At 48.1% G+C, this 19,644-nt stretch overlaps 1 long non-coding RNA gene across 3 annotated transcripts in view; it reads right to left on the bottom strand.

The window, feature by feature from the left end:
- Window positions 1–19,138: 19,138 nt before the first annotated feature.
- The window catches only part of LOC138286385 (uncharacterized), an 82,316-nt gene continuing 81,810 nt past the window's right edge, over window positions 19,139–19,644 (bottom strand). For all 3 annotated transcript variants that reach the window (XR_011201983.1, XR_011201982.1, XR_011201981.1), the window contains one exon: window positions 19,139–19,349. This is a non-coding gene — a long non-coding RNA (uncharacterized lncRNA). The remainder of the gene's footprint in view (window positions 19,350–19,644) is intronic.

Raw genomic sequence — 19,644 nt, 5'->3', positions numbered from 1 at the left:
GTCTGTCTGCGCATCCCCGTCTGTCTTCGCTCCCCCTGATGTCAGAGGGTGCTCAGGAATACCGCTGCTGCCTGTATGTTTGAGCTTGTACGTCTGTCGGTGCCTCCCCAAACGTGATGTTATACAGGCATATCGCTGGATGAAATACTTATCCTTGCAAGGTCACACAATCTGTCCAATAGTCGCAGAGGACATGCATGCTGCCCTAGCGCGATCTGCTCCGGCACCAGGCCAGGCCAAATTGGGCCCAGTAAAGGAAGAACGGGTTGACGCCGTCCAAGGATGCTACAATCAGCCGCATGTGGCTCGACCACCGAGACTGGAGGAAAAGAGGTATGGTAGCTGTGGTCTAGAGCACAGGATACCAGGAATATGCCCTGCCGAGGGAAAGAACTTCTCCAAATGTGATAAGCCCAACGATTTTGCCAAAGTTTTCCGAGGGAGGTGGCCCAGATCCGTGACCATGTTGGCCCGGAAGGCGGCAATAAAGCAAGTTACGTCAGACGATGGCACTGGGATGGTGGCGGTTGACGCATACCCAGGCAACAAACCCTACGAGGATGATGAAGATAAGGAGATATTTGTTGTTTCGTTTGCTGACAGGTTGGACCAGAGGTGGAGACCACCACCCATGTGTACCATATCGGTAAATGGCACAACAGTGCTCATAGACACTGGGGCGTCAGTAAACGTTATGGATGTGGAACAATACAGCAAGATATCTCCCCCACCAGAGCTCACACCATGCTGGACCAAGATATATGCCCATAGGGGCGTGGACCCTTTACCCCGGCGAGGGGCGATAGAGGTTACTGTTGGTAGTGAGCGCCGTTCGACACATGCCGAATGCCATGTGTTGGAAGGCAAGAAAGTAACCCTTCTCCGATGCCACACGGTGGAAGACCTGGAGCTAGTGTTTTTCGCCTGGCAAGTCCACGACTCCCTGGCTGAGGCGGTGCTGGCCCATTTACCGGAGTTGTTTCAGGGGCTAGGAAAACTGAAAGGAAAGTAGTTCCAGTTACATGTTGATCCTGCAGTACGACCCATTGCCCTAAAGCACCGGTGGGTGACTTTCCACTTACGACCCCAGGTGGAGAGTGAACTACAGACAATTGAGGAGTGGGGGTCATAGAGAAGGTGACCGGCCCGACGCCCTGGGTGTCGCCACTCGTCATCGCCCCAAAGCCTAAGCAGCCTGACACCATTCGCCTGTGTGTGGACATGCGCCTTCCCAACATTGCCATAAATTGAGAACGCCACATCACACCCACCATGGATGATATTGTTGTGGATCTTAACAGGGCCCAGTGGTTCTCTAAGTTGGACCTATACTCGGGATACCATCAGCGGGAGCTAACCCCAGAAAGCCGTAACGTCACCACATTCTCAAACCAGGTGGTGCTGCGACGTTACAAGTGCCTTAGCTTTGGGGGCTCTTCGGCCGTGCATATCTTCCACAATGCCATACGGGAGACACTGTCCGGTTTGACCGGCGTCATTAATCGACATCTTAATTTTCTCCAACACGTTAGAGGAACATCAAAAACAGCTGAGAGCCACTCTCCAGAGGTTAGCAGAAGCAGGACTAACGTTTCACCGGAAGAAATGCGCCTTGTACCACAACTCCATTGAATTTTTTTGGTTACATCTTTTCAAGGGAACTTCTGAAGGTTGACCCCAAGAAAGTAGAGGCCATCCAAGGAGCAGCCTTACCTCGCAACGCCACTGAAGTCAGGAGCTTCCTCGGTATGGCAACGTACTATGGGAGGTTCATCCCCAATCTGGCCACACTTTCCGAACCTCTTCGACAGCTCACGAAGGCCAACACCCCGTGGGAGTGTGGCATAGAAGTGGACAAGGCGTTCCAAGCAGTCAAAAGTTCACTGTTGGACTCTGTGGTCATGGCATACTTCCACCCGCACAAGAAAACGGAAGTCATGGTGGACTACAGCCCCATTGGGCTCGGAGCCGTATTGCTGCAGGACAGAGCCAACAGCAGTGGACGCCAGTGGCCTATGCCAACATGGCCCTCTCGGCAACGGATGCCCGGTATGCGCAAATTGAGCTGGAAGCGCTGGCCATACGACGGGCCTGTCAGCATTTCAACTTGTATTTTTGAGGGCACAAATTTATGATGGTTACCAACCACAAACCACTGGTATCCCTCTTTGCGGGCACGGCCCGAATTGCCCCGCCAAGAATTGAAAGGTGGGCGGTGCTCCTCCAGCCCTACCAGTTTTACATTGTCTACTGGCCTGTAGTCAACAATCCTGCAGATAACTTATCACGCCATCCGTTGCGGCCACGCTCGCAGGTAGAAGAAGAGGAGGAGGATGGACAGACAGAGAGTTTCGTAAACATGATTGTGAACCTAGCATGTCCCACAGCGCTGATGGTGACGGAGATCATTGATGCCTCAATCCGAGATGCAGTCATCGGCTGAGCCAATCGGTCATGGAAATGTTTCCTTGACAAGAAGTACGATTTTGACTCTGAGGAGCGCAAGACGATGCAGTGGATTTGGAATGTGAGGGCTGGAGCTCTCTGTGAGTCCAGAAGGTCTTCCTCTCCAGGGCCAGCGCTTAGCAATACCCCGCAGTCTACACCTTAGAGTTGTAGAATTAGCTTACCAGGGTCATCAGGGGACAGCGAAGACTGTTTGCGTGAGAAGGTGTAGTTCCCCAGGATGAACGCCATGGTAGATGACCTGATACCAACAGGTGATCCCTGTGCGATCACCGCTCGAGATCCCGTCCTTGCTCCAGTGATGACCAAACCTCCCAGCACTCGACCATGGCCCCGGGTAAACCTGGATTTTGGTAGTTTTCCTGATGGATGGCTGACGGCTGTCATGACTGACTTGTGCGCCCGGTTCCCGATGGTGGAACTGGTGACGTCCACGGCATTTGAGCATGTCCATCCTGTCTTGGAGAAGGTTTTCGCTCTCCTGGGTCTGCTGGAGGACATAACAATGGACAATGGACAATGGTCCTCCATTTCACGGCCAGGAGTTTCAGGTTTTATTCGCCATATCACACTGGTGAATTACCCCTCAATATCCCCAGGCAAACGGGGATGTTGAGCACTTCATGTGGACCTTGAACCCTGCTTTACGAACTGGAGTAAGTCAACAAGAGAACGCCAAGATATGCCTGCATGCGTTCCTGAGGGCATACCGGCAGACACCCCATAGTACGACGGTGTGTGCCCCGGCAGCGTTGATGTTTCTTTCACCACCACAGGACTGCAGATACGCTGATGAGCAGTGGAAACCTACTGAATTGGATATACTCAAGACGCAGGAGAAGCGAAAACAGACCAATGTCTAGGCCAGCAAGAGGAGAAGGGCGAAACATTCTGACCTAAAAGTGGGGGAATCCGTCATTCTGAAGGATCGCCACCCAGGTTGGAAGTTCCGTACCCCTTTTGAACCTGAAATCTAGATAGTCGAGAAGAACGCTGGGACCATCGCTGCTGCCACAAAAGTGGGGCGTCAGGTGACCCGGAATGTGTCTTGGTTCTTGAGGGTGGAGCCTTGGGATGGCGATTCAGGAGCTGACCCGCTGGAGGAGAGTGGCGAAGAGCTTGAAGGAGGCTACGTTTCACAGCCAAGTTCTCCAGATGAATGCTGACCAGGAAGTGACGGAGGTCCCAGCAGAGATCTCGAAGGGTCCTGTTCCCCATATCGGGGACCCGCACGAGGGCTGAAGCAGAGCGGGAGAAGTGAAAGGTACGACCTGCTGCCCAACCCTGAACCCAGCCAAAGTCTTAAGAGACTTCATGTGTTTAAAAGAAAAGTGACTGGTGTGCATGTACAGCCAATAACTCCTGCTGTTATCTTCTTTTCCTTTCTCTCTCTTTTCTTTTGTATCTCTGGTTGTTATTGTTATTCATATGCCTTGTTCGAGGGTGAATGTTTTTGTAGTAGTTCACTAAAACATGTGGGGGAAGTAGACAATCACCCGGGCTCTCCCCTACATTGTTGCCTGCTCTGTGACACCATACGTTGTCCGGGGCGGAGGTTATAAAATAAAGAGGTGCCCGGCCTGCGCGGTATTGGCGCACTAGTTAACTGTACAGCTTGCTGCAACAAGGTTTTGTTCCCCCATTAGGCCGTACAGTCCACAGTCAGCGCGACGCACCCAGCCGTGCTACAGTAACTAGAACCTCCGCCCCGCCATGCAGTTATGTCATCGAACATTTTCCTACAAATGTTATGGCCACACATCAATTTTGTTATAACAGATGTAATGAGTGCTGTAATATATGGGTTAATTATCAGCGCACGGCGAGTGCACAAGTTATATTTAACCTCTATCATATTATTTTACTTTTAGCCCTGCGGAAGTGGTGGTCTCCATGGTGTGGGGGCTAGGCGCAGCCCTTGCATAGTTACTAAGCTTAGCCCTGGGGAGGTGGTGGTCTCTGGGGCTTCTAAAAGCACTAGTAGGGGGGATCCTGTGTGCCCCCATCCTATTTTTAAGCCATAATGCCCTGAGGACCTGGCCAACCCTGGGGCAAAATAACTGTGAAACTTGGGAGACCATTTTTTTAAACCTCTGCAAAATCTACAGATCCAGCCGCAGAATTTGCAGATATTTAAAAACAAAATACCTTTAAGCCCTGGTGGGGCCCCAGGGGGACCCCTGGACCAAAGCTAGTGTGTTAGACTATACATATCCCGTTACATTTTCTTTTTATGTTTTTATTGGGACTCTGGGAAGCTGAATTCCACAGGTGCCTGGAAGAATGTATGGGATTTAGGAGTGTACGTACGTCTGATGTCTTAGGGGGTCACCTCCTCTCCATTCTTAGGTCTGCACTACCCACAGTGCATTTACTGCCTCTGCAATATATACAGCATACCTTTTGGGGTTTGTAGCCTATTCATTGCTTGCTGTTGGACTGGACGCAAAAACGACAAGGTGATGGATGGAATGCTTGAATTAATCCCGGCCCATGGAAATTGCTCGGGCAGCATCCCATTACAACATTTATTTTGCCCACCATGCCACCATATCACCACAGTTTGGAACCTGCCATATGCAAAGCAGTTTTTACCCTACTGCTCAAGGAACAGTCCAGCCTGAAATGCCAGGCCAGATCCTCCCTGGACCATAAACAAGCATTCTGGGACCGTTTTTAGGGTATCACCACCTATGGGCCAGGCTAGCTTGAATTCAGTGGCACAGTGACCACAGGATAAACATCTGGGCATAAGCTTCCTACGTAGGGCAACACCACACCACTCCACTCCACTCCACTTTACACTACTCCTCCCTACAACACTCTACATCACTTCACTCTGCAACACTCTGCTCCACTCTATGCCCTTCTACTCCATGCAAGCCTCACTTCATACCGTGCTACTCCACTCCAAGACACTCCACTGTAAGACTTTCTATGACACGGCTCGCCACTCCACTCCACACCGCTATACTCCATTCTACCCCACTCCACTCCAATTCAATACAACCCAATCTACCCCACTCCACTGCAGTACAATCTATGCCACTCCACTCAAACCTTCCACTTCAATCTACCATACTCTAAATTACCCAATCTACTCTGCTCCAGTGTATCACACTCCATGTTAACCTACCCCCACTCTACTTCAGTCCAATCCACCCCACTGTACTCCACTACAGTTTAGCCCACTCCACTCTAATCCCCTTTACCACTCTGTATTTAACCCCAATCTACCCCACTTCACTCCAATCAATCCCACTAAAAATGTACCACACACCACTGCAATCTAACCCACTCCACCCCAATCTACGGCATTACAGTCTAGTGCAGTATACTCCACTACAATCTACTTCACCTCAATCTACTCCACTATACCCTATTCTTCTCCACTCCAACCTACACTATTCCACTATAATCTAACCCACTTCAAACTACTCCACTCCAATCTACTCCAGTATACCCCAATCCACTATTCCCCAATTTACCCCATTCCAGTGTATCTCAGTCCACTCTACTGCAGCCTACCCGGATATACCTCAATCCTATCTACCGCAATCAACACAGACTTATTCCTTTGAGACGTGCATCAGCTGCAAGGTGCTTCATTTGCATCTATCTTTACTTATATAGCTGAGCTGTTGTCTTAATGTATCAATGCTCATGCTGTATGACAGTTTATTCACACCTCATGATAGTATATTTCATTAGTGTGTAGCTCACTCTTGCAGGGATGCATTTCTTGCACTTACCTTGTTGGAGACTCAATAGTAGCCAAGCCTGGTTTGTGTTTATGTAACTTTCTTGACATAGAGAGGTAGGCCTCTTTTTGCCCTTGGTTGTGTGACCTTAGCTGTTCTTGCTAGTCCAGTTGATGCCTTGTTATTTGTTGTTTAGCAGGGCTCCTTCTCTGCCCCACCATCTCCTAGCACCGTTTTTGGTCTGCAGTTGCTCTTTTCATTGCTCAGCTCGGCCCCTAGGCACTGTTACTCGATGCTTGTTGTCGGTTATGTCTTGGCTGGTGGGTCTGTGTGTTTCTTTTGTACTCTTTGCATTTTATTTTGCCCTTTTATTGTTGTCCTACTGCTACTGCATTGACTTAATAGTGTCTTATTCAAATTCCAACATGTAGTCCTCTTTTGTACTTGGTGTACTCCTCTGTGTCTATGGCCGGAATATTGCTATTCCTCTTTTTCTCATAAGTCCATGTATATCTGTGGGTTCCAGTATGGCTCCACTCCACTCAATGCAACTGCAAGCCACACAGTGCCACTTCACTATACTCAGTGCCTCACCACTTCACACCTCACACCACATAATGACTACACTCCATGCCACTATACTCCAAGCCACACAATGCCACCCTACACCACACAATTACACCGCTCTTAATACCACACCACACAATACCAACTCCACTCCACCAGCACTAAGCCACTCCACCCTACACCACTGATCTTCAAACTTTTTAACCCCAGGCCCACACAGACACATACACCCACACAGACACACACACCCACACCAACTTTTTCACAATTATTCTATTAAATGTGCAATGTTTAAACTTTTTTAAATATTGCAGATAACTTGTGTTACTGTTATAAAAAATGCAATCAAATACATGATGCCAACCATACTATTCTGGTCAGGCATGTACTGCTCATTTTCTTCAGCTTAAGACACAGCACAGTTCTCACCATAATGCTTCTCTTGGCCATAGCCTGGTGCCTCACCTCCCTGGGATCATTTGAGGCCCCCTCAGGGGAACCCACCTCACAGTTTAAAGGCCCCCTGTTCTACACAATGGCACCGTACTTCACTCCTCTAAGTGCAACTCCACACTACTTAATGCCACTCCAGTACACTCCAAGCCACACAGTGCCACTCCATCCCACAATGTACCACACTACTCTAATCCACACAATGCTACTCTTTTACATGTTGCACAATGCTACTTCAAACCATGCCAGTCCACTAAATGACAATACACTACACTCCAGGCCACAAAATGACACTTCTCCCAAGCCAAGGCACTCCACTTCAGTCAGTGCACTATACTTATTGCAACATAACATAAGTCCACTTAATAAAATTTCACTCCTCTACACTCCACTCCACACAGTGCCATGCAACACAATGCCACTCCACTCCTTCTAAATCAATATAGTTTACATATGTGCAGGAGCAGTGCGTGGTGGGGGCGGCTGGTGCGGGGGTGAAGAAAAATTAATAATTGAAGAAAAAAAACTTACCTGAATGCGCTGTCGCCATCACCACCACCAAGCATCACCTCTTTCCTTGGCAACAGGCACAGGCTCCCAGCCTGCCCTGCGGCCAATCTAAATGTTACCATCATGACACAAGTGTTCAGATTTGGGGGAGTGCCAAGCCAGGGTGCTCCTAGGCAGACTGTGAGAGTCTGCCTGTTCTCTCCAACCCAGCACTGCATTGCTGGATTGGACAGAGCTTAGTGCGCATGTATGTTTGCCCAGCCTGAGACGGCCGGCTAACATACATGCGTACTGAGGGGGAGTACTGAGTATTCCCCCTCTGTGCTCGTCAGGGCCCGTGGCCCCACCCCTTCTACAATACAACAATAATAAACATAGTTCATTATTGCTGTATTGTAGAGGTTTGGCAGCTGCCGCTGCTGGCGGGGGCGATGCTCCTCCGACCTAACGGAGGTTCCACCCCTGCATATGTGAGATCTATTGATTTTGCAAATGCTTGTTTTGCAACACCTTTGGCGTTCCGTAATCTTTGTGTTCCCTGGAGGTATAATGAGGGCAGATCTTCCAGTCTTTCCCACGGGTGAGTGAGAAGGACCATTAGAGTCCAAGGGGCTGGAATTCTGGTCTGAGGCGGGCGGTCTCCAAACATATTTTACTTTCATATTTTTAGATACATCTTTGAGTGCAATGGGTTTTTAACCACCCCTAATGCCCCCACCTCCAGAGATCATAACGGTTGGACTGTGGGTAATCCTCCAATATCATTGATAACTGTATTCGCAGCAACTGATGCTGAGACTGTGTGTTAATTTTCATTTATTGGTGAACATGTGTTTGCGTCATATCATTTTAAATGTTTTTATTTGTTCTCTTTTTAAGTTAAATCAGAGTTTAACTTGTTGTGGAGCAAAATATTCATGTCAGATTAGAGGCTAACCGTAAACTTTCATACGTCAATACAGGTGTTGGAAATATGGCTGAAGGTGGTCTAGTGTTTTCAAGGGCAGAAACAGACACACTTGCCACGATTCTTAAGGAAGTTAATTATATATGAAGATCTCAACCTTTAACACTACTCTACTAGACATGGCACCCAATGTAAAATATTTCATATTAGAACTGATTTTTATTCATCAACATGTAGATAACACTAATAAAAGTATAGATGAAATATATCATGTCTATGGTCAACCGCCTGATTGGGGTACAGATATTGCCAGGTTACAGTAGAAGTTAACCAATTTGAAAGTCCGTGGAGATATACATATTATGTCCATCCTATATTAATAGGCCTCACTTTTTCGAGCAATCTGTAAAATATTTCCGACATGATGATGTCATGTCAGATGGCTATTTTGTTCTTTGGTGAGTCTGACTGCCAGGGTACATTACAGAGCCTTATTGTGTGAGCCCTCTGAAATTCTAAATCTGCAATACTCAAACGTCCTATTACCTAACATTACATGGACGCTCTGGCAGAAAAGGTCCAGGTTGAGTTTTTGATGCCCTGTTGCTAGAACATGGCAAAGAGAAATCAAGACCGCCCCCCTCCCCCCGGAAAGAATAACTCATGGAAGGATTATAAAAATTACCTTTTCATCAAGGTTCAGTTATGTCCATGGTATGCTGTGGCTTACAATTGCTAAATCTTTATTGACGAGTGTTGAAAGAATGATAAAACAATTCGTATTGGGGGTCAACTAAACCTAGGACCCGGAGGACTAAACTGTAGGCTCACACAGAGGCTGAAGGCCTGCGTCTCCTAAAATGTGTTTTTATTATAGGGCTAGTCATCTGTCACAGATTGTATCTGATAAGTGCAAAATGAGATTGCAGAATGAATCCTATGTGCAGACAACTGGAGTTTTTTATGTTGCTAAGAAACTCTGCACTGGACTTGTTTCACTCAACTAAGGGCCCGGTTTAATTAGTGGCCAACCCATCATTGAGTAAATTATGAGAACATGGAGTCATGCGTATATGGAGGGGGGCTGGATCCATGCACACGCCCCTACATGGAATACTGCTCAATTTAACTATACCCAAGGACCTCCCTGATATGCAAGCCCTAGTAGATCCAATGGGCTCTTAACACAATAAGATATTGGGGTATTAACCTAACTCCCAAACTGCCACCTTGGACGCAGGCCAGTTGGCCGCAACACTGGTTCCACATGGATCTGTCAGTGGACTGCTAGCCCCTCTTGGTTCTAGGCTGGCTACCCAAGCACGTTTCATTGTTCAGCACCTACATAGCTACCCCCCATTAGGACGGCACTTGACATATGAGACAGATTGGGAATCAGGTGAGGGCTTACTACCTTCCCCTCCTCCAACACTCCAATTGCACGCAACCCGGATTTCACTCTTGTGCTACTGCCTCCATTATTTACTAGCTTGGAGGCAGAGGAGTTTAGGAAATTAACAGACCTCTTTGCGGGAGCCTCCATTAAGTCATTTGAACAGTGTAAGGCTTATTACTCTCTCTCTGAAACAACAAGGCTACAGTACTGCCAGCTGCATCATTGGGCATTGCACCCCTCCAATTATTCTGGGGCTACCATATCCTATACTGACTTGAAAAATTAGTGAGCGCATATGACAGGTCTAAAGGACTAATCTCCAATACATACCGGACCATTCAACACTCTACACCTCTTCAAACCCACACATTTCAAACTTTCAGGCAGACTACCACTGCAGATGGCATTTTGTCTAAGCAATTGGAACCCCTTTGGCGAGACATACCTAAAACTTAAGAAAGCTTATCCCACTGTAAAATAGCTTATATGATCATTTTTCAATGGTATTATACACTGGCTTACCTCTCCACCATATACCCCTCCACATCTTTTTTCTGCTGGTAAAGCAGACTAGTTGTGGGAGATTATTGACAAATCCGCTGTTGACCCCCAAGCAGGAATTGGAATGTTTGGGGATCAGAGTGTGCTGGTGTCATGCTAACTGACCAAGCAGGCCGCTTCCCTTTTGCGACCCACCCGCCACCACAAAACTCTTGGCCACAGAAAGGCCTGATACCGGGGGAGTTCAGGGCATAGGCGACCTTGGATAGCATCTTACATTGAACTGCCGTAGCATAGGAGCTTGCACCACACATCAGTGAACAGACTTTGGTTGATACCAGTTACTGAGAATCCCGGCGACCCAGTGGGCCTGAACTTCGACCAACAACCCCACTGCGGGCTTCACGAAGGAGTGCAGACTGAAAGTGGGTGTGGGCTACCACCCATTTTTTCCCCAGGGCCTATAGTGACCACACTTGAGTATTTGCCAGTGCAGCACTGGGACTGCCTGTCCCCCTCTGCTACGTGGGGTAATTCGGGTCTTACAACATATATTACTGGGTGTAGAGTGCAGCAGGGGCTGACATTGCTGCTGGTCAAGTGGTGTGCACAGGCTCTCAGCTAGAACAGCAAAGCCATTCCGTTACAAAAATGCCAGTATTCCTCTTCCCGGATTATATCAGTGCAGTGCCGCAGGGCTCCCTTTTGAGGGGTGACGTGCAGATTGAGGCAGGCTGACCTCCACTATTCCCTCCTTTTTCAAGTTAAACTGAAGGCCATGGTTTGAATTAAAAGTTACTGCTTTACCAAGCCCATGGATGCCTGGGACTGGGTTGAGACATCCGCTTTCCCTTCACTGCCATGCCGACAACATGAGGCACAAACATCGCATCGCCAGAAGCACTGGGCACGCAAACATGGTGGTGCTGGATTCAAAGGAGCATCTACCCCAGAACAGGCAAAGGAGGGACAAACCCAGACTTGAGGTTGGAGGTTACATTGTGGGCAGACTGCATTCACCCCTTGTTTACTGTTCAGACGATGGCATAGCCGATGTCAAAGCATGGTCTCAGCAACCCTGCAGGAGCTGACAAGGGAAACAGCAGAGGAGCTTATATCACAACAAGAACCTCAGGTGAAGTAATCTGTATTCATCAGATTGTAGTAACAGGTCATCCCAACTGACCCAGAGAGAGTAGAACTGCAGACTGCTTACACAATGTGGAAACTGACAGCCTGGCTACCCCCCTTGCCTAGCAAACATGATGCATGCTGGTAACATGCAGGACCTTTTCAGCCATGGGCCTTTTTTTGTTTTACTGTTTAGGTGATCATAATGTTTGAGGGCTGTCCACGGTAGGAATTTTTTTTTAACAGTTTTGTATAACTGTGATGATGTGGCTTATGATCCGCTACAGAGCCCACACTCTCCCCACTTAGGATACTGACATGTCTAAATTTAGCATAATCTGGTAGAATGTCCATGGTATGGGCTCCACACGTAACAGACATGCGGTTCAGCAGTATCTTAGGTGATGGGGTGTTCAAATTGCACTGCTATAAGAGACTCATATCATGGGAGGGGAGTGTTCCCGTTTTAAAAAATGCTTTAAGGAAATGTTTTGTACCACATAGTCTGGCTTTGCTTGCAGAGCCATAATCTTGCTTAGACCAGGTGTTCTCTTCAGGCTCACAGTAATCAAAATTTACCTGAAGGGCGGAACCATGCTGGTCGAGGGGCAACTAGATGGGAGGACGGTCTTGTTTTTAGGGCCCTCCATTCAACATAGCAGGCCTACTTCTCACGTTTGTTCTCCATATTCACTAAATGGGCCCACATCCCCTGTATCATTGACTCTAGGTGTTTAGTTGACCCACAGCGTGATTGATCCCACCTACAACTCCCATACTCCCCGGTGTAGGCTTCAACACTGGACTTTGTTGGACTGAAGGAGATTGCTGAACTCAGACTCTAGGGAATGTTCCTTTAATTCTCCCGCCCACCACATGCTTTGCGTATCTGATTCGATTGGATACTCTGTGTCACAGCTACTAGGCTATTGGCATCAAGGGCAGAATATCTGGGGGAAGACCTATTCCAACCTTAATCCCCTCCAGGTACAGTTTTAGTGGGGTGTGTCATAGTCACAGGTTCCCACTAGGCATTTACAGCCCACCATGCTTGGAGATAAGGTATTCTGTGACACAACAGCAGAGACACTCTCCCATAGCCTACTCGACAACTGGGGAACATCTGTGTCCAAGGTAATTGACTGGGAAGCGATGAAAGTTATCCACAGAGGTCACTGCATCCATGCGGTTGTAGGGGTGAAGGCAGGCCCACACAGTGACATGTCCTGTATTTAGACATCCCTGGGTGCACTGCAAACTATGGCCCAAGCTGACTGTACAATGCTGGGTGCAATGATTAAGGCACTGCATAGACATGCTCAAATGAGTTTTCCTATAACCTCCTGGTCTGTCACCCAGAGGCACATCCCATCCATTACACTTGGCCATAAGGAGTTTCATTCAAAACAAGGGGAGTTGCCACATTGCACTCCGTAAACTACAGTTGTCCCTAGACTAAAGGGTATTTGGGGCTCCAGATTTTGAACATTACTAGTTGGCGGCCCAGGTGCATTGGTCGGCAAGTTGTTTGTCAGGTCATCACACAGAAGAACTTGAATCTCCCACAGCAGCCCGAGCACACTTTGTGGTCTAGCGGATCTTCCTCCCCCAGGACAAGGTTTCACAGGATGCTAATGGATTATTGCTGATCACATGAGAGTTTTAATCAGAGCTTGCGATACATCACGCAGATTCTTTGCTTGAGATACCACTGAGCTACATAACCTCATTCAGCAAAATGTTTGGTAGCGTGGGCACGAGGGCCTGGGTAGAGGCAGGCATAAGTACACTAGTTGCTTTGTATCAGGGGGGTACATTATTTTCTTATAAATGCTTACAGGAGGAACATGCCCTTCCAGCAGGTCATTTCTTGGCATACGGGCGCTTGCTGGGCCACCGTAGAAATACTCTGGGCCATCACAGACAATATGCCAGTACAGCGACAAACAACATATTACACATAGTTTATACAGTGGAAAAGGAAATTTGGCAGTGAATTACATCATGCAATACATAGCTATCAGCTATGTAGGTACCTTGCAATCTCGTGAGCATGGGAACGTCACTCGAGGGTGGCCGTACTCCAGCTTGGGGTATCATGTGCACTGCATTGTGAGGGCTGTCTGGTTGGGGCAGTGGAAATTGCCTGGTACTATTTGCAATTTGAGGGCGGCTAACTATGGTGGAAGGCTGCTGGTCAAGGAATTCAGGAGCACTCAGAGTTACGCTGTATGTAATAAGTGCTGTGTTGGGAAATAAACAAATAATTATTTTGAAAAGAGCTGAACTCTCTAATTGGGAGCAGAAAGGCAAACTTTGGCCATGTGTCGGTTGTCCTTCAGGCCTCTTAATTGTATGAAGTTCCTGGTGACAGTCAGCACATAAAGGGTAGTTACATGAGAGGTTGCTTTAACAGGAGGGGATGGGTGGATTGAGGAAAAAGGTGGCGGTTCTCCTTTGTGATGTGTACACCTGCATAGGGGCATTGCAAGAGAAGTTCTCATCTGACTGGGGAATTGAGAGGTGTTGTGTGGGTAAACTGATGAAATCGTGATGCCTTCATCAATATGGGGCCTCCCGTTGGCATGGGTAAGGTTCCACTTTGTCATTGGGTAAGGCTGTGGTTTAGTGAGTTATGGGTTTTTCAAGGGGAAGCACCTGCTGTAAGGGCCTTATATTGTAGCAACATCACATCCCATGCTGCTGCGATGGGGCACTGTCTGATACAGCCGGCCTACAACCAGTGTAGTGCAAGCCTATCTGCCTCATCCTAGCAGGACACTGCCAATTGCCATGGGCCTGCGACGCGGTTGCGGGGCCTTTCAATACAAAGAGAGGAGGCATTTGGCCAATAAGAGGGCCAGCTTAGCAAATTTGGCTTGTACGTTGTGTTGGTTCCATCAATGGGAATAATCCTAGTGCGGTGGCATTAAGTTATGGGACTGTGGCCAAAGTGCTATGCAGCTTGTCCCAAAAGTGTGCCAATGTGGAGCAGGACTAGAGCATGTGTTGAAGGTGCACCACTGGGAAAGAGCATCTCAGGCAGGTGAGGTGTGCCACTAGGAATATTCTGTTAAGGGGGGGGGGGGAGGGGTTGAGGTAGCCCTTATGTAGAAGCACTTATTGGTTATTCTTGTAGCATGCTTTATGTCTTACCATCTTATGTGATTCCAGGGCCCTGGCATATTGATGATCATGAAAATGCCTCCTGTGGTTCTCCGTACAGAACTGCCTAAGTTGCATCAGGGGTATGTCAAAGTGTTCCAATGGCTTTACAAAGCCAAATGATAAGATGTCACCCGTGTACCATTTGATATATTATACAAACAACTTTGTGTCTAGTTTTTTCTGTAAGGATTTACCATAGGGAGTCCATTGAGGTAGCAGGCATCAGTATGTGATGAATTGTCCTGGGAGATGGCATAGTCCTGGTCAAAAGCTGGCCGTCCCGGAAGAGGTCTTCCACTGTGTCAAATGAGTGTGCCTGCCAGTCTGGTAGCTGCTCTCTTGTCAATGAGCCCTACACGCTGGTGAGGCCCTGTATTGCAATGTTAGGGGCATATGGAACAATCTGGTTTGTTTGTTAGGCGAAAGTTTCTGGTTAGACATTTCCACGACAACCATCCAGGAAAGGAGCAGGGCATCATCAGTGGTGATCTTGAATGTGTTTTTGCCCACCAGCCATCGAGCCACCCAATCAAGCTGTGCCACCAGGTAGTAAGACTCGAAACATGGGTCCCCTCAAACCTCCCTGAACCACTATCAACCCATCATTCCAAATTGTATCCCCCATCAAATGATCTAGATCACAGAAGTGGTATGGTGGAAAGGCTGGTACGTTGACAAAATACTGCAATTGGGGAAGGATTATCATCTTTGAGAATGCAATCTTGCCGGTGAGGGCTCTGGGGAGCTGCTGACAGAGTTGCCCTCAAATTTGTCTTCCTGCAAGTGGTGAAGTGGAACCCCAGGTAACGGAAGGCTGTGGACTTCCAAGCTAGGAGTGTAGGGGCAATGTTGGCGGTGTGGGGTTTCACCTCGGAACAAGTACATAATTTTCCCTAGTTAACTTGGAGCCCAGTCACCGCTTCGAAGTCCTGAAAGGCAGATGTCGAACAGGAGGTGTCGATTTTCATATCTCAGATGTAAAGTAGAACATAATTTGCATAAAGGAACACTAAGGCCCTCATCCTGACCTTGGCGGGCGGCGGAGGCCGCCCGCCAAAGTCCCGCCGTCAGGTTACCGTTCCGCGGTCGAAAGACCGCGGCGGTAATTCTGACATTCCCGCTGGGCTGGCGGGCGGCCGCCTTCAGGCCGCCCGCCAGCCCAGCGGGAAAGAGGCTTCCACGATGAAGCCGGCTCGGAATCGAGCCGGCGGAGTGGAAGCTGTGCGACGGGTGCAGTTGCACCCGTCGCGTATTTCACTGTCTGCGCAGCAGACAGTGAAATACATTTAGGGGCCCTCTTACGGGGGCCCCTGCAGTGCCCATGCCAGTGGCATGGGCACTGCAGGGGCCCCCAGGGGCCCCGCGACCCCCCCTACCGCCATCCGGTTCCCGGCGGGCGGACCGCCGGGAACTGGATGGCGGTAGGGGGGGTCGGAATCCCCTCGGAGGATTCCAATGGGCAGCGGAAAACCGGCGGGAGACCGCCGGTTTTCCTGCACTGACCGCGGCCAAAGCGCTGCGGTCAGAATGCCCTGCGGGGCACCGCCGGTCTGTCGGCGGTGCTCCCGCCGACCCTGGCCCCGGCGGTCTAAGACCGCCGGGGTTAGAATCACCCCCTAAGTTCCTCCGTGCAGCTGTATTCCCCCCCTCCCCCCACAAACGGGGCTCTTCCAACTGAGGCAGTGCGCCAATGGCTACATGGATATGGAGAACAGGATTGGGGAGATGGGACAACCCTGTTTACCCACGACCAACAGGAAAGGGGGGCAATATTAGGCAGCCCTCTTGAACCCTTGAAGAGAGGTTTATGTTTAGTAGTTTGATGTAAGCTAGGAGGCATGGACCTAGAACGAAGGATGATAGGGTCGCAAACAAGTGCTCTATAAGAGTCAATCAATACAAACTATTAGGCTGATCTAGTATATAGTGGGGATGCCTGGTCTATTACACTGAATAGGCAACGGATATTATAGGGGTGGCCAGTTAGCTGTGTAGGTCAGAGTGATACATACTAAAGAATGGCAGATTGCAATTGTAATATCCAGCCTGTAGGCAGGGTCATTTCTGTTCTTGTAGGGGACCACCACACCAGCAGTTATCAAGGTTTGTCCCCTTATGAGTGGATTCGAGCTGTGTATTTGCTAGAGTTAGGCTGGCAATCCGAGAGATACTGCAGTACGGTGCCTCAGGAAGCCCTCGTTAATAGTGTGGAGCAGACTGATTAAAAAGCCGCCTACAGTGTTGAAGAAAGAAGTGGATGGGCTGGCCCGTGGTCTTTGGTTTTTACAGGTAGTCTGCTAATGGCAGGGTCACAACCTGGTCATGAGTTTCATTGGCATGCTTCACTTGGCGTTAGCCTGGCATGACTCAGCATGTACCTAACAAGTGCACTTTATCCAGAAGGTCTTGGGTGGTCTGTTTTTGGGTCTTCAGCTGTGGTACCATCTCTGTGATATTACGTTCTGTGTTGGTGAACCGGGAAGTATATTTTCACAGGTCCTTCTGAAGGAGACCAAATTCCACACATATCTCCTTTATGTGCGCTTCTACTGATGAGCAAGAGGATTTATTGGTAAGTAGGATGGTGGCCTGTTTTTCACCCAAGTCCTGTGGAGAGCTGGAGGTCTTTGCCCGTGTCAAGGCTCCTCCCCATGATGGAGTGTGGGATAGGGTGGACGGGGGTGAGGTTTTGGTGATTTCGGTTTACCCATGGTGTGTTCCCAGTCTACCGCGCCAATACGTTGCTGGATCACTGTATGCAGGATGACTAAAATCATGTTCCGTGGGGTAAAAGTCTGCTAGTGTCAGCTGTGGTCTTTGTAGTAGCCAGCTCCCTACACCTTCCTCCTCCCCCTGTTCCGGGCATGCCCGGTATGGTATGCAAGGTTGGTTCTGGCCAGTCGACAGTCTGATGCAGCACTGTGTCTGTCTGTGTGTGTGTGTGTGTGTGTGTGTGTGTGTAATGACAGGATTAATGTTGATTGCGGCATTCAGGTCCTGAAGCAAAGTTACTCCACGGCTGCCATCTTTGGCTCCATGGCAACCCCATAAACACCCCCTCATACACACACTGTATATAATGGGTTGAGGCTGTAGACTTGTCACCTGGTTTGTTTGTGCACTAGCATACACCGCACACAACCTGTTAAATGTAGTCCTTAGGAAGTGGGGCTTAGGTGGCGAGTCGACAAGGAAATACTGGAAACAGTACTTACATACCCCCGGATGATGCAGAATACCAAGTTCAGTAGATCCTGCATAATATATTTCATATAGCTTACCTCACTCCTGCAACTCTGTCCTAAATGTTTGGGTCCTCCTCTGTTTGCCCGAGATGCCAACATGCAGGTGCTGACACGATGCACGTATTCTGGAGTTGCTCAGTCTGTAACCTTATGGGTGTCAGTGTCCAACTTGCTGAGAGGTGACTGGATGTGTTCACAATGGAAGTTGCACTGTTGGGATTGTTCAGGTGCTCAAAAACAGATAAAGCTGCGAACCGGTTTACAAACCAAGCATTGCTGATAGCATGCAGACTAATTGCCATGCACTGGAAAGCCCAGGTATTGTTAGATATAGCCCACTGGTGTGCGGCAATACTGAAGTGGGGACAGGGAGAGGAGCTCAGGAGGCAAGAAATATGAGGACTACGCAAATACCCCGGAAATGTGGAATGGGAAACACTATTACTTGACTTGCACACATTCAAGAGTTGGTGGCCCGTACTTAAACCTACCCTGGCGTGGACATAACCCCCTCCTCCCCCATCCCCTTTTATCCACATTCCCACACCTCCATCATAACCCCTTCCAGCCTGTCCATGGGTGAGTGACAACACCCTTCTGTTACACCCTTTGATGTCCCCGAATAGCTTCCTAGTGGCCATTATAGCTTCATGGATGTCACTGTTGATTTTCAATGTTTGCAGTACCTGCTTGAGATAGGAAGATTGAATAGCACTTATGGTAATGGAAGAATGTGAGTTAACATCAACACATGACTTGTTTTTTCCAATGTTGCTGTTTAAGGACTGAACCAAGGACTCCTGCTGATACTGATGTGAAACTATTTTATTAATGACGATGTAGCTGGATTGCGGATTTTACTAATGATAATGTAACTTTCATAGATGTAATTTATTCAAGATTGTGATATTGAAAATGCAATTTAAAACTGGTTAAAAAAAAGTTATTGGAGATGCAGTTGGGTAGTTAGCTTTCACTAAAAAATACTAATGGTAGGTCAGCACTAATGAGGGACACATTAGCAAAGCACATTTACTTTTGATAATTATTGAAATTATGAACTATGATTCAATCTCAAGACCGGAGCCATGGATTATGCATTTCCTTTGTCCATTTTATTAATCAGCAGCCTTTACAATTAGAAAAAAAAACCTTTATTTCACAGAAATCTTAGGGAAGGGGTATTCCACATAACCTATCAAACTCTAAATTCATAACATAGTCCATGTTTATGTCCCCTCTTTCTTCGTGAGATAAAAATGGTCAGTTCCTTCTTGTTCATTCCCGTTTGGAGCCGTCATTCCCTAGAAGAGAAAATACGCCTTGTAACTATTCCATGCAGAACCAATATGATGTTCAAGTGGAGGGCACGCAAATCGCAATGTCACCTTAAATCTCAAATACAGTATTCAAAAGCATGATAATGGCAAAATAGTCATACTACTACCATAGGAAAGTCCCAAATGTATCCTGCATCAACTTTGTCACCGGGTCAACAGAAACCTCTTGCTAAAGCGGGTGTTGTCTTCATGTCCTTAACCCCTTCACTGCCATGGACATAATGCTATTAAAGAACGAGTTACTTACCTTCGGTAGCGA

Source organism: Pleurodeles waltl, chromosome 3_2 (genome assembly GCF_031143425.1).
Source record: "Pleurodeles waltl isolate 20211129_DDA chromosome 3_2, aPleWal1.hap1.20221129, whole genome shotgun sequence".
Taxonomy (NCBI): domain Eukaryota; kingdom Metazoa; phylum Chordata; class Amphibia; order Caudata; family Salamandridae; genus Pleurodeles; species Pleurodeles waltl.
The sequence above is the reverse complement of the archived record's forward strand: the minus strand, read 5'-3'. Positions and strand labels throughout refer to the sequence as shown.